Source organism: Alexandromys fortis, unplaced genomic scaffold (genome assembly GCF_014885135.2).
Source record: "Alexandromys fortis isolate MF-2015 unplaced genomic scaffold, M_Fortis_MF-2015_v1.1 scaffold_91, whole genome shotgun sequence".
Taxonomy (NCBI): domain Eukaryota; kingdom Metazoa; phylum Chordata; class Mammalia; order Rodentia; family Cricetidae; genus Alexandromys; species Alexandromys fortis.
This window is the reverse complement of record NW_026067968.1, coordinates 6,476,752-6,491,010: the sequence shown is the minus strand read 5'-3', so window position 1 is coordinate 6,491,010 and position 14,259 is coordinate 6,476,752. Positions and strand designations below refer to the sequence as shown.

Sequence of the window (14,259 nt, the reverse complement as noted above, 5' to 3'; positions counted from 1 at the left end):
CTGGTCCCTTTGGCTTCCTGGAGTGTGGATTGGTTGTGAATGACCCATTGTATTCTGTGTTCTCATTGTTGGTCCTTCCCCTCTACTGGGTGTTTTGGGAGTTCCCAGTTTCCCCTACAATGGACATCTTTATGTGTGTGATGACACATGTTCTGTTCTTCCTGCTAACATGCATTTCCGGTAAGAAAAGCCTGTTCAAGGTGAGGCCTTGTGATAGAAGGCATTTTGCTGAGAGGAAGGCCATCTTGTCTGAGAATCTCCAGTCTTCATTCAGCTGCCTAGAATCTCAGAAGCCCTGACCACAGCAGCCGTCAGGGAAGGCAGCCTGGCAGATCTCTAGTCTGGTTGTTTTGGGAGCCATAGTAACGGATTCTTGAGTCTGTTGAGTTAGCAGCTTTACTGCCAAGAAATTAGCAAATGCAGAGAGGCTATGAATTTCACAAGACTGAGTTTTCTTAGGGAGACAAGACTCATGGATCTAGTAATGTCATGATGGACCAGCTCACCCAATCAGATGCTTCCACTGAGGTTTGGAACTCAGAATGATATCACTCTCAGACTAGTTGGGGGGGGGGGGAAGGTATGTTAATGTTAGTGCCCTAGATTGCTTCTCTTCTCCTTTCAAACAGGGTCTCTCTGTGTAGCCGTGGCTGTCCAGGAACTCACTGTGTAGACCAGACGGGTCTTGGATTCACAGAGATCCCCCTGCATCTGCCTCCTGAGGGCTGAGATGAAAGGCACGCACTATAATTTTTAAGGCCAGATTCTGGAAAATCATTAGTTGACTTTTGAAGCAAAATAGAGCTAGATTTTGCTGAGACAGAAAAGAGAAATCATGTTTTAATAACAGCTCAGTTAGGAATGTTTATAAATTTATAATTTTTATCCCATGAAGGATCAAAACACTTTTAAATTTTTTCATTCTGTGTGCGTGCGCACGCATGCATGCATGCATGCACATGTGTGCAGATGTGTGGAGGCCGACTACCTATGGTGAAAGAGTAAATTGGCATAGACCTTTTGGAACAAAAATTTACATTATACACAATCATTTGTATGTGTGAGGATGCCTGTGCCATGGGATCATGTGGAGACCACATCGACATCTCCGGGAGTCAGGGATCTATTGCGTCTTCACACTTGTATGGGGAGAGCTTTCACCAGTAAGTCATCTTGCTGGCCAAACAGTAGATTTAAAAATAATTTTAAAATATATTTATTTAGCTAGACAATAGTGGCACACACCTTTAATCCCAGCACTTGGAAGGCAGAGGCAGGAGGATTTCTGTGAGTTTGAGGCCAACCTGATCTACAGAGCGAGTTCCAAGACAGGTTCCAAAGCTACAAAGAAACCCTGTCTCAAAAAACCAAAAATCAAATGTATTTATTCATGTAATTTATATGGGTGTTATGCCTGCTTATGCCTCTGTTCACCAGAAGAGGGCATTATATTCCATAGTATTACAGCTATAGATGGTTGTCAGTGGCCATGTGCTGGGAATTGAACTCAGGACCTCTGGAAGAGCAGCCTGTGCTCTTAACTTCGGAGTCATCTCTCCAGCCTCTAAAAAGAACTTTTTAAAGACTTACTTTAGTTGTAATTATGTCTGTGTCTGTGTCCGTGTCCGTGCATGGGGTATATGCAGGTGCTAGACATTGAAGAACACATTGGCTCCTCCGGAGCTGGTCCTAGCAGTTGTGAGCTGTCTGACATGGGTGCTGAGAACCATGGGAACCAAACTCAGGTTGTCTGCAAGAACAATAAAGCCCCCCCCCTTTGAGTCAGAGTCTTTCTATGTAATCCAGGCTAGCCTCAAACTCAGAGATCCACTTGCATCTGTCTCAATAGCACTGGGATTAAAGGTGTGAGCTCTCATGCCTGACCAGTCTGCACTCTTAACTGCTAAACCATCTCTCCAGCCCCTGAATGAATGCAATTTAAAAATTAGCTTCAAAATGTCTATGGCCATTACTCTTCCATCATAGACATTTGGCTTCCTTACAACTTAGCCAGAACAGAAGCAATTAGATTTATTTTTTCTGTGTTTCTCTAAATCACATTCATTCATTTATTCACTTTGCATGTGTGTCTGAGTTGGGGGCCGTGTGTTTGTGCAACTGTACACACACGTGTGTGTGTCTGAGGTGGGGGCCGTGTGCTCACGCCACTGCACACATATGTAGGGTAGACTACAACTTTCAGGAGTCAGTCCTCTGCTTTCACTGTGTTTACTTTTCTGATAAACTTGATGGAACAAAAAAGAATAAGCTATATATGTTTTCAAACAGCTTTATTGAGATATTATATATACTCTGTGAGCTGAGTAAACATGATGCACACCACACAGCGAGGTTTCATGTGTGTATTCACACATAGCCATCATGAGAAAAAAGAGAGATGCCGTCTTTGTCACAAGAGTTTGCTCACACTCTTTCTTGATCTGTCCCTTTCATCTCTCCCTGATCCTCATCCCCAGGCACCCATTAATCCACTTTCCTAAAAGAGTCTTTGTATTTTACAGTGGGGAAACTGTCAGGCATAGGCTCCATGTCTCAGTGCTTAGAGGATATAATTTTTATTACTATTTAATTGAAATTTTACATACTGATCCCTGTTCCCACTTCCTCCCCACCTCTCGTTCCCTTCATCTTCTCCCCATCCCACACCCATCCACTCCTCAGAGAGTGTAAGACTCCCCATGGGGAGTCAGCAAAGTCTAGCACATTGCTTTGAGGCGGGACTAAGGTCCTCTGCACTCTAGCTAGGCTGAGCAAGGCTATCAGTTTTTACAGCTCCGAGGGCAGGGGTTTAGCTGGGAGCCACCAGCTATGTCCTTCTAGGATTTCCTCTGATCCACACTCGAGTATTTAGGCAAATGACCCAGGCACCAGATCAGACACTTCCAGTGTTGCAGGAAAACTCAGGAAACTCCCAAAGTGCCCTCCGTGGGCAGCAGGGAACTAGTCAGAGTGTGCCCGACAACAGAGGACAGGAAGGATGCTCTGTTTTCCTAGGCAGGAACAATGCAAGAACTTTGACCTTAGCCTTCATCTTCCATGGTGCCACAGCCTGCCCAGGAGGAGAGGCTTCCCTGATTGGCCATCAGTGAAGATGCTGAGCCCTTTTCTCTACTCTTTTAGTAGGAGTGTTCTAATGGTCCCCTTCTGCCAGGGCAGGCACCAGTGCAGATACACGGGCAGGCATGACTATCCGGTGGGGGGCCCAATGCCTGCCAGCAGAGACCAGGTTCTTCACACTGTCTTCCTCAGTCATGATGGTCACGTTTTCATTCCAGCCTGTCTGCACTTCACAGGGTGTGCCTAGGTAGGTCATCAGTCCCTCCCAACAAAGAGTGTGATGCTACATCGACAGTTTCTGCGTGTTTTATACGTGCTTTGTACTAGGTGTGTGTGTGTGCGCGCGTGCATGTGTGTATGTGTCACAGTGAATGTAGATTTGCTAAGAGAAAGTGAGAAAAAAAGTCCAGGTCAGAGAGTCTTCCACGGAGGACACAGAGGGTTTTACACATGTTCCATGATGCACATTTGAATCCACCACTCACCTCCACGCGATAAGAAGGTTCACGCAGAAAATCAGAGGGCAAACTAAACCGTTCTTGAAATAAATAGCCCAGTCTGATAATGTCACCAAGTATAAGGCAAATGGACTAGATTTGCTGCATCTAGCCCACAGCTGAAGGCCTGCTGAGGTGGTGGTGGGTGGAGGAAGATTTGGCACGGGGATGTGGGGGCTGAGTAGGTCTTGGGCATACTTCCAAGGGCACTGTGCTGTGATCCAGTCAAAGGGGTGGTGTCGTTCTACCAACACCACGTGCAGGCACTTGGTGTCAGTGGACTAGAAGCTGATGTGTACATCTGGTTCCAAAGTGAGTTCGTCGCCACGAACTTGAACAGCGGAGGCCAGAGGGATGGAGCCCTCACCCATGGATGGAGCCCTCACCCATCTGGGGAAATGCTGGTCAGCCCTCATCCATCGGGGAAATGCTGGTCAGCCCTCATCCATCCCGGGAAGTGCTGGTCAGCCCTCATCCATCCGGGGAAGTGCTGGTCAGCCCTCATCCATCCGGGGAAGTGCTGGTCAGCCTTCATCCATCCGGGGAAATGCTGGTCAGCTCTTCACCTATGCTCTTTGGCTGGAGTGCTTTCCCAGGAAGCTATGAGCTCTCTGACAGGGATTAGCATTGGTCTTGTGCCTTGGCAGTCCCTTTCCCTAGCCAGGGTCTTCCACGCTCACCCGTGTCTTCTGCTTCCAGAATAGGGACTTAGAGGCTACTCTTAGACCTGAAGATGCCCATGGGCATAATGAAAACTTGGCATCTCTTTTCATTTCGCATCTGTCTCTTTTTCTGCCTTATGACTTTAATCCAACTCCTGTTCAGCTCAGCTCTGCCTCATAGCTGTGGTCAGGAACCTGTTCAGCTCAGTTTGTGGAATATCCATCTTTTAATGAGGGCTCGTTTTAAGCTGGCCATCTTTCCCTTATGAAGACAATAAGAAAAGAATAACTCAGCCATTTGCAAGGCTTGTCAGGACATCATAACCCACAGACGGTTAGCTGCTAGGTTTTACAGTACCCAGACCTCCATAATGAGGCCTGGAGTCCTCCAGTCACTGCTGTCCCTGCTAGGAGTAGCAGTCTCTCAGCCTACAGGCCTCACGGTGAGCACACAGTCAGCCAGCACAGCCTGGGAGTGGGGGGCTAGTGAAGAACGAGGTCCCTAGGTGACAGGTATGAGCTCAGGTGGTCTTGTGAGAGCCTCTCTGAGCTTTGTGCTCTGGTGTCTCATTTCTCGATCCTGACTCTGACCACACTCCTGGATCGTTAGGAATTGATTTTCCCACAGCAAACAATACTGGAACCGAGAAGGGACCGAGGATGTAGATAAGTGTGGGACACTTGTTTAGCACATACAAGGCTGAGTTCAATGCCTGGCATTGGAGCAGGAATGGGGATACCAGTCATTTCCAAGCAGTAGACTCGCCAGCTCAGTCTGCGGGAGTTGGATGTGAAAACCCCTGCAGCTGTCGTCTGGGGTAGCACATTTCCTGGAGCAAGTTAGCCTTGACCTCGGCCCTCCTTTTGCAGCCATGGCCTAGACTATTCACTATTTTTTTGTATTCGTTTCAAGGTTCTGTTTGCTTTTACCTGGCAGGGACAACAGTGCACTGCCCCATGCTGCCTCTGGACGAGTCTATCCCCCTCCTCTCTGCTACAATATACAGAAATCCTCTCTTCCCTTTCTGCTTTAATAACTCCATTGTTTATAGCTTACGTTCCTCTTTTTTCAAAGGTGATATAAATATTCAGTCATGAGCCATCCGCGGATTAAGTAAAGGCCCTGGTCCTGAGGTGTAAGGTCAGTCAGTACCTGTGTATGTGTCAGCTGATGCTCTGTGCTTCTAGAAGTCAAGACTCTGCTACACTGTTTTCCCAAAGCAGCCAAATAAAAATACAATTTGTTTTTGTTGTTGCTTTGAGATAGAGTTGCACTTTGTAGTTGTCAGCCTTTTTTTTAAAAAAAAAAAAAAACAGTTATTTGTTATTCTTTTTCAAAATTACCTCTTATTTATTTATTTATTTATTTATTTATTTATTTATTTATTTATTTTGGTTTCTCTGTAGCTTTGGTGCCTGTCCTGGAACTAGCTCTTGTAGACCAGGCTGGCCTCGAACTCCCAGAGATCCGCCTGCCTCTGCCTCCCGAGTGCTGGGATTAAAGGCTTGTGCCACCACCGCCCGGCCTCTTATTTATTTTTTAAATTTATTTTTGTGTGTCTATATGTCTGTGCACTGTGTGTGTGCCCCGTACGCACAGAGTCCAGAAGAGGGTATTGCGTTCACCTGGGACTGATGTGGGCACTGGGAAGCAAGCCCTGGCTTCCTAGAAGAGCAGCCAGTGCTCTTAGCCACCTCTCCAGCTCCCAGTCAGCTCTTTCCTCAGAGAAATCCCCTTCTTCCCACGTGCTATGGGTGCAAGTGTGAGTAATTGTGCCGGGGGCAGGAGATTTATTTTAATCTGTAATTTTGTTGCCAACCCAGAGTAGCAGTAGGGAGAGCAGCTGACTTGGGAATGGGCAGAGGATTGCAACCTGGGTGTGTATACTACGACAGATCATCAGAGTATCTGGGTAGGTTGAGGCGAGGGAGATTTTTAGAAGTACATGAAAGTTATTTTGAAAGAGTTCATTGGTCACAGTGGTTTGTCACAGGCAGTGATGTGTGTTTGCTGCTCTTAGATCTTCAGTGCCCAAACCTGGCTGCAAGGCAGTGGGCTCAAAGGCCCTTGCAAGCTTGCGGTCGGTTGGGCTGCCTGGCACTGTACTTGTAGAAGGGGCCTTTGCTATGAGACTGTGATTTCAGCAGTCTTATAAGACATTCTAGGCGGCAGGCATGAAGGTTACTTTGTAGCTATCCTGAAGGTTCTCCGCTCATTACCTCTGCTCCACTTCATCAGGGTCAGATGTGTCTCCATTTTCATTCAGGCAATTTAAAAATATTTTTCTTCTTTTTTAAAGATACAATATTTTGTAACTTTTTGAGAATTCCATGTATGCATGAGTGTATTTTTAACATATTCATTCCCTCTTTCCCCTAACTCTTTCCAAATCCACCCCTTCCAGCCTCCTCCTTTTTTGTCTTCTTGGTTTGAGTCTAGTCTTTAATGGCTGAGCCACCTCTCCAGCCATCTCCTCCTTTTTAAAATTTGAGACAAGGTCTCATTTTATAGCCAAAGATGACCTTGAAGTCCCAACAATCCTCCTGCCTCAGTTTCTTGGAATGATGGGATTACAGATATGAAAGTTCATACCAACTTTTTTCTATCTTTTCTTTCTTTTTGAGACAGTTTCACGTGTAGCTCTGGCTAGCCCTGAATGCACTATGTAGACCAGCCTGGCTTCAAACTCACCAAAGATCATCTACCTCTGCCCTTGAGAGATGGGATTAAAGGTAAATAACACCACACCTAGCTCTTTCTCTCCCCCGCCCCCAATTTTTCAAGACAGGGTTTCTCCATGTAGTCCTGGCTGTCCTGGAACTCACTCTGTAGACCAAGCTGACTCAAACTTCTTAGAGATCCACCCGCCTCTGCCTCTCCAGTTTCGGGATTAAAGATCAGCACGATCACCACTGGGTTTGGTTTTTGATTTTTTAATTTACAATAAAACATACATAAAGCTTCCCATTTTACCCTTTTCTAGTGTGTCTATTTATTTGTTTTTGTATATGTGTGTGTGTGTGTCGGTGCTTTGCATGCATGTATATCTGTGAACCACAGGCATGCCTGGCCCCAGTGAAAGTCAGAAGAGGTATATTCCCTGGGACTAGAGTTACAGATGGTTGTGAGCTGACATGTGGGTTCTGGGAACCAAGGTGGGATCCTCTGCAAAAGCAGTGTGTGCTCTCAACCACTGAACCATCTCTCCAGCCCACCCTAGCCCTGTTCGTCATGTGCAGGGGAATTCAGTCCATTCGCAGTGCTTTAGAAACCAAAGCCACAGCCTGCTTCCAGAACCTTTATCGTCTGATTTCAAATTCTGTATCTTTTAACCTGTAAGTCAGGATTAATCCAAATTCGGTATCTCTTAACCTATGAGTCAGGATTAATCCAAATTCTGTATCCCTTAACCTGCGAGTAGGGATTAATCAGCTCTTCACCCACTTCTTTCTTCTGCTTGTGCCTCTAAGAACTGACCTTATCTGAGCATTCCAAAGACACCACAGGAGTTCGCCACATTGATGCCGCTTCCTGATTGGATCTGATTAGCCGGAAGTGTTGTGACAGCCTGTTGCAATCTGTGGCTCCATCTTGCTTTATGCCTGTTCCTTGGTCCGCATTCCTGAGTCTCTTACTGTCAAGATAAGACTAGGAGGTCACTAGGTAAGCATCACTTCCGGCCAGTGTCAAAACACCAGACATTCCAGTTCAAACTCCAGGGAAAACCGCCTTCTGCACTCAGCCCCAACCTGATCCTCTCAGGTCATTAGGGATTCCTCACTCAGTCTTGGGAGCAGTGGGTGTGGGCATTAGCCTACCTCCTTTCCGGGTCACTGGCGTCCTTAATAAAACCCATCCTTCTCCCCTGGTTTCTGGAGCACTGATTTTTACAGGTGACAACACTCTTATCCATCAATCTAAAGGACAAAGTTCTGTGGGGCTCAGTGCGAAAGGCCTGGGTTTGCTGTAACAGAGCACCACGGATGTGTGGCTTCAGTGATAGAGTTTATCGTCTCATGGTTCTGGAGACTAGAAGCCTAGGATAACGCATGCACGCATGCACACATGCACACGAGCACACATGTGTGTGCATACACACGTCTGACATTGTGAAGGAGATGCATTCCACACTCCTTTTGGCTTTGGGTGGGTCTTTGAAATTCGTGGGACTGTAGAGACCTCCCCTGTCTGCCACCAGCTTCCTGTGCTGTTGTCCTTCTGTCCACACCTCTCCTTTTGCTCAGGGCACTGGTCACTGGTCACTGGAAGAGGGCTCACCCTACTGAGCTCATCCTAGGCAATTGCTATGTCCAAATAAGGTAACATTCTGAAGGGCCAAGAGCCAGGCCATCAGGGTGAATGTGGAAACACAATTCCCCAGATAGTCCCGTTTTTCCGCAGAACCACGTTTGCTTTGGTGATCTGACGAAACCTATGCCTTGGCTCAGTGCCTTGGGATGAGTGTCCCAGACTGATCTGGTTTGGCAGGAACTAGTACATGGCCCCTGGTGGCACCATTTCCATAAGGCAGCCAGTCACATGTCAGACCACGCCCATTGGAAGGGCAACCATGTCCTCTCCTTGAGCAGACACATGTTGGGACTGGATTGGCCTTCCCTACCCATAATGCTTTTGCTGACCTCTGGGTTTGCAGATTCACCAAATAGCAAGCTACTCTCTTGCTGCTCCATGGACCATTGCTTTTGACTAAGGAATTCATTCCACTGTGAAGCAAGGGCAGCAGGGGCTGCGGTTCACAGTCTCACTACCTGCCCCTCACCCGGGAGCACATGGTCTCACTGGAAGGTTGAGTGACTCTAATGGGGCCACTCAGGCAGCACACCCAGGAAGGGTGGGGCCCCACTTTATAGGATTTCACGCATGCCTCGGAGCAGCGATCACTGCGGTTGCATTTCCACACCCAAAAATGCAGTAGGCCAGGGACAGGGGTGAGGTGGGACCACAACCCCCACACCACACCCTCTTGCCCCCTGCCCCCTCTGTTCCCACACCCTCACCACTTCCCCACTGCCCCATACCCCCACCGCCCCCATATCCCCACTGCCTCCATACCCTCACCATCCTCACACCCCTCGCCCCACCCCCTGCCCTCGTAACCCCCATCTCCTTGTGCCCTCCACATTCCCACGCCCCCCACACCTATGGACAGGATGTTGACTTCTTGTCACAGAGCCTTGAATTTTGCCACTTTGAAGGAGTACACTTCAACTATGAGCACAAGGACAGCCCCATTCAGTTGAGGGATGACATTACCACATGGCTGTTGAGGGCTCATGATGCCTCTGAACCAAGAATCTAGAATGAGGTTGCCCTAATGGCTTGAAATGTTTCTGCAAAAATTGCCAAAGTCAAGATGAATTTGCTATCAACCATAACAAAATTCAAGAGGTGGCAAGGGAAAGGTTCCCACAGGTATTTGCCTGAGTAAGATCCTAAAAGCCTCACACGAAGGTCACCAAATCCTGAGACAAGGACACTTCTGCAAGAACATCTGCCCAGCGACCCCGGCTGACGTCATGTTCATGCTAACCCTTGTGCTAAAGATAAGTACTTCAAATTATCTTGTTTTGCCTTTTAACACTTCTCTTTGGAGCCGGAAAGATGACTTAGTAGGTAAAGGGTCTTGCACCAAGCCTCATGACCTACCTGAGTACCTGAGTTTGAACTCTGGAACCTACAAGGCAGATGTAGAGAAAAGTCATGTTTAGTGGCAGAGAGAGAGAGAGAGAGAGAGAGAGAGAGAGAGAGAGGACTAACCCTAGTTTGTCCTGGACTTCCACACATGCACATGCCATGGTATACACACACATACACACACACACACATACAGAGAGAGAGAGAGAGAGAGAGAGAGAGAGAAAGGTAAAATAAATTTTAAATACCCCACAGTCCTTGACTGCCCCAAACAGTTCCTTTGCCTCAGTCTTCTGAAAATGGTTGTAGTTTACTATGGCTCCTGAAATTGTGGTTCTGCCACTAAATAAGATTTGATTTGTTTCCGTTTTACTTCCTTGCATCTTATTCCATAAACCAGTTTTGGGGAGCCAGGCATGAGACATCACTAAGGGAAACTGAGGTGCCTCTTCCTAATCTGGCTACATTTGGAGGATGTACAGCTTGTGTTGCGATACTAAGACAGATCACAGCTGGGCTGGAAGGGTGCTCGCCCCTGAGCTAATCCCCAGCACCACACAAATGGGGAGTGGTGGTCACACCTGTGATCCCAGCACTTTGGGGGCTGACAGGAAGATAGGGAGTTCAAGGTCATACTGGGCTACACAGAGGACTTGATGCCAGCGGGGTCATTATAAGATACGATAATAAAAGGAATGAAATGTTGGATGTGAGAAAAAAAAAAAAAACCGCAGAGGAAGCCTGCTGCCTCTCAGCTCTGCTCCCTCAAGTTCTGGGACTCGGCCCTTGCTAATTGGTGGTATTCAGCTGCAGAGGGCGCTGGAAGGACCATGAAGAAGAAAGAGGGTTTTTATTGTTTTGTTTTGTTGTAACTGGGGTCATAGCTTCTCTCTGCTTCTCTCAGGACTTTGCAACAAGCTTTCAAGCCCAGCCAGTCACTGCCTGTGTGTGACTCAAGCAGGAGCCGGAAGGGAGCAACAGGCTTGACAGAATTAAGGACTGACTTCTTCCCTGGGGCTCAGCCTCGCCATGGTTGGTGGCCATTGCCTAACTCTGATATTCCTGGGGTTTATTTATTTTTTTGGTAGTTCTCTTTTAAATTTAATTAATTTATGTATCCATTTTTGAGATAGTGTCTCACCATGTAGCCCTGGTTGACCTGGAAATCACTATGTATACCAGGATAGTCTTGAACTCAAAGAGCTCTGCCTGTCCCCGACTCTTGAGGGCAGGACTAAAGGTGTGTGCCACAGTGCTCATATATCTAGAGATGCCTTGTTTCTAACCCCATGCCAGAACCTTATGTTAGATGTCCCCGGTCAGACTACTCTCCTGGCACCTCTTGGTTGGCCGTAGATGGCACAAAGACCACTTGTTAAGGCAGAGCCCTCTGCATAGCTAAGTGTCATAAGAAGACTAGAGAGACCCCAGGGGACAGAACTAGGCCTTAGGCTTGTCCTCCTCTGGGCTGGGGACAAGGTCTGTTAAAGAGTCTATCGGCCCTTCTTCATGACATTACCAAAAGCAGCTGTCTTATCCTGTCCTGTCCTGTGCTGTCCCATGTTAAGCGTCCAGTCATCTCTGTGAGTTCGAGGCCAACCTGGTCTACAAAGGGAGTTCCAGGACAGTCAGTACTATTACATAGAGAAACCCTGCCTCCAAAAAACCAAAAATCCAAAGAGAGAGAGAGTGGGGGATGCAGAGGAGTATCATGAATTCCAGGCCAGCCAGGGCAGGCGGTGAGCCTCGGGGTTAAAATACTGTCTTTAAAAGGGTGTAGGAGTGTAGCTCAGTGGAGTGGGGCAGAGGACTGAGGCCTTGCTCTCCAACCCAGTGATGAGCAGATGGAAGGGCTACCTCACTAATGGAGACATGCTGAGACTCAGCACTCAGTTCCAAAAAGATCACAGGGTTGTTGATGGCAGCCGTGATCACTATCACAGAGAAGTTTGGGGAACTAGGCAGGGGGAAACATTTTGTTCCCGAAAGGAATGCACACAGCTGTAGTCAAGATGGACTGCGATAAACCAGCAGAGGGATGGCTGTGAGCACTCCGACGCCTCCCTTCAAATACCAATCCATTTCTCCAGCTCCTACGTACGGACTCGACATCAACTAATGTGGCTCAGGCAGGAAGGAGAAGACTGCAATAGGCTTGCTCTTTCTTGCCGTGAATAAAATTGGCCTGCTATCACGTGTCCAGGCCAGGCAGGACATATCATCAGCTTTAGGACCCTCTGAGGCACCCGATGACAGGAGGCTGTGAGCCCAGCCTCTGGATGCATGCAATCCCAGACATCTTCCGACACTCTTCCATCCCACAGGAGGGCTGTCCCACTAGTGTGGGTCTTGACAGCCAATGCCCCTGACTCCTCCTGATACTAGACTCCACCATTACAGCAGTGTGGCCCTGACTCATCTAGTCTTTAGCATAGGTTTAGTGTCTGCACCCCATCCCAAGCTCAGACTCAGGGAACTAGGACCCCAGATATTCATCATTCTCAGGGGAGACTCCAGAGAAGACCAAGACTAGTCTTGCTGGTAAACTGAGAACTAGCCCCTTGCCTCAGGTCAGGGAAGGCCTCGTTGAGGTCCGTACCCACCCACTCACTGTGCTCTCGCTCTGAATTTAGGCTGCTGTCATCCGCTCCTGTCTCTCTGGGCCTCAACCTGGGTTCTCCAAGGGCAGCATCTGGTGCCCGCACCAGCATCCATGTGACACTGACCAGTTCGTTGAGTTCTCAACTCCCAGTGATGCCAGCCACACTGCTGGGTGACACCCCAGCCCTGTCCTGGAGTCCCGTCTCTGCCCTTCCTTACTCCTGTGACCGACTCCTCTACCTGCTGGGGCTCCTTCCACAGGGCACCTTGTCAGAGCTCCTTACCCCTTCACACATGCCCCATTCCCTCTGCCAGCTGAAAGCCTGAGGCTTCTCAGCGAAAGCTTCTACCCAAAAAGCCCCTCATGCCTCCCCTGCATTGGCTCTTTGCTAGGACCGCAGCTGTCACTCCCGGTCTGCCCTGAGTGCTGAGGAAGCTCATGCTGTGCTGTGCTGTGCCTGCTCCAGCCAGATGCTGCGTCTGGACCATCCTACACTGGGAATGTAGCGGCTCCTTTCCACTCCTGAGTCTCCAGCAACACCTGCCTTCGGTCCCTCAGTTGAGTGAATAAGTATAAAACACTAATATCTACAAGTGGCTCCATCATGAAATCACCACAGCTGCGCTCAGCAGATTCAAATGTACATTCACGTTCCTTTTGCATTTATTTAAAGGGAGAACATGGTGCACTGTTATATACCGTGCTCTCCCGTAACGTTGTATGATCTGCATTTTCTAGTCAGCACAGAGAGACCTTTCTCCCCCTCTCTACAGCCGCACAGGCCTCCATTGTTGGGTGTGCTGAGATTTTCCCAGCTGCCCACTGATGGGCATTTTGGGAGTTTCCAGTATTTTGCTGGGACAATGGAAGTGACTGGCCCAATACCCCTGTCACTTTGTATAACTGGTGAATTACAGATCAGATAAAGGGCCAGAAAGGGCACAACTGGCTCCCAGTTATGAGATCTGCTAGCCTCAGCCCCGCCTCCCCAGAACTGTGCACAGATATCCTCAGAACGGGTGCCCGACCACCTTACCCAGGGCGCTGTCATTCCTCACATCTTGTAAGGAGCCACAGCCCCTTTCTGCAGACCTTTCAAACTGAGCTTGGCTCAGTTCCTCCCCAAGTCCCCCAGACTCCCAGCCCTCCAGTCCCCCCAAGGCCTTGCTTACCTCTGAGAGTAGTGCGTCTGACCATAGCATGATGCTTTTAGCACAGAGCTAACCCATCTCTGTCCAGTCAGTGCCCTCCCTACCCCACCTCTCCCCGCTGGGGAACTCAGTGGGTCTTCTCTGTCTCTAAATCACCAAATCTTCTCTTTGAAACTCTCTACAGCTGGAATGAACTCGGCCTGGCCTGTCTCTCACTGCTTTCTAGCCTGTTCCAACCTCCTCCTGGGCCTGCTTTCACCCCCAAGCCCCCCCACCTTCTCCCTACAGCCTGACTCACCCCAGCTCCCATCTGCCGGCTTTTGTCCAAGTGTGCTTAGTCTAGGTCTGTGCCGGGGCGCCTCAAATCTGGGATCTCAGCCAACTGTCTCCTCTTTTAGCCAGTTCTCCATAAAACCACAGCTAGAGTCACCCCCTTGGTCCCTCCTGTGTCACCTCCACAGCACCCTGCTGTATTTCGGTCTCATCTATTTTCTCCCTTGGTGTTTGCGGGGCCTCTGAAAACAGTGGGCATCAAGGAAATGAGCCCTTGGGTGCAAACCCTGGTGGATGAATAACTCTGCTTCCAGTGGCAGAGATGACATCAGGTAGTGAC

At 48.5% G+C, this 14,259-nt stretch overlaps 1 long non-coding RNA gene across 1 annotated transcript; it reads right to left on the bottom strand.

Annotated features, from left to right (window-relative positions):
• Window positions 1-2,274: 2,274 nt before the first annotated feature.
• On the bottom strand, window positions 2,275-13,904 carry LOC126509111 (uncharacterized). Its single transcript, XR_007594048.1, has 3 exons — window positions 13,668-13,904; window positions 7,716-7,872; window positions 2,275-4,499 (listed from the first exon to the last, which is right to left on the bottom strand). It is a non-coding gene; the product is annotated as an uncharacterized lncRNA (long non-coding RNA).
• Between the last annotated feature and the right edge of the window lie 355 nt (window positions 13,905-14,259).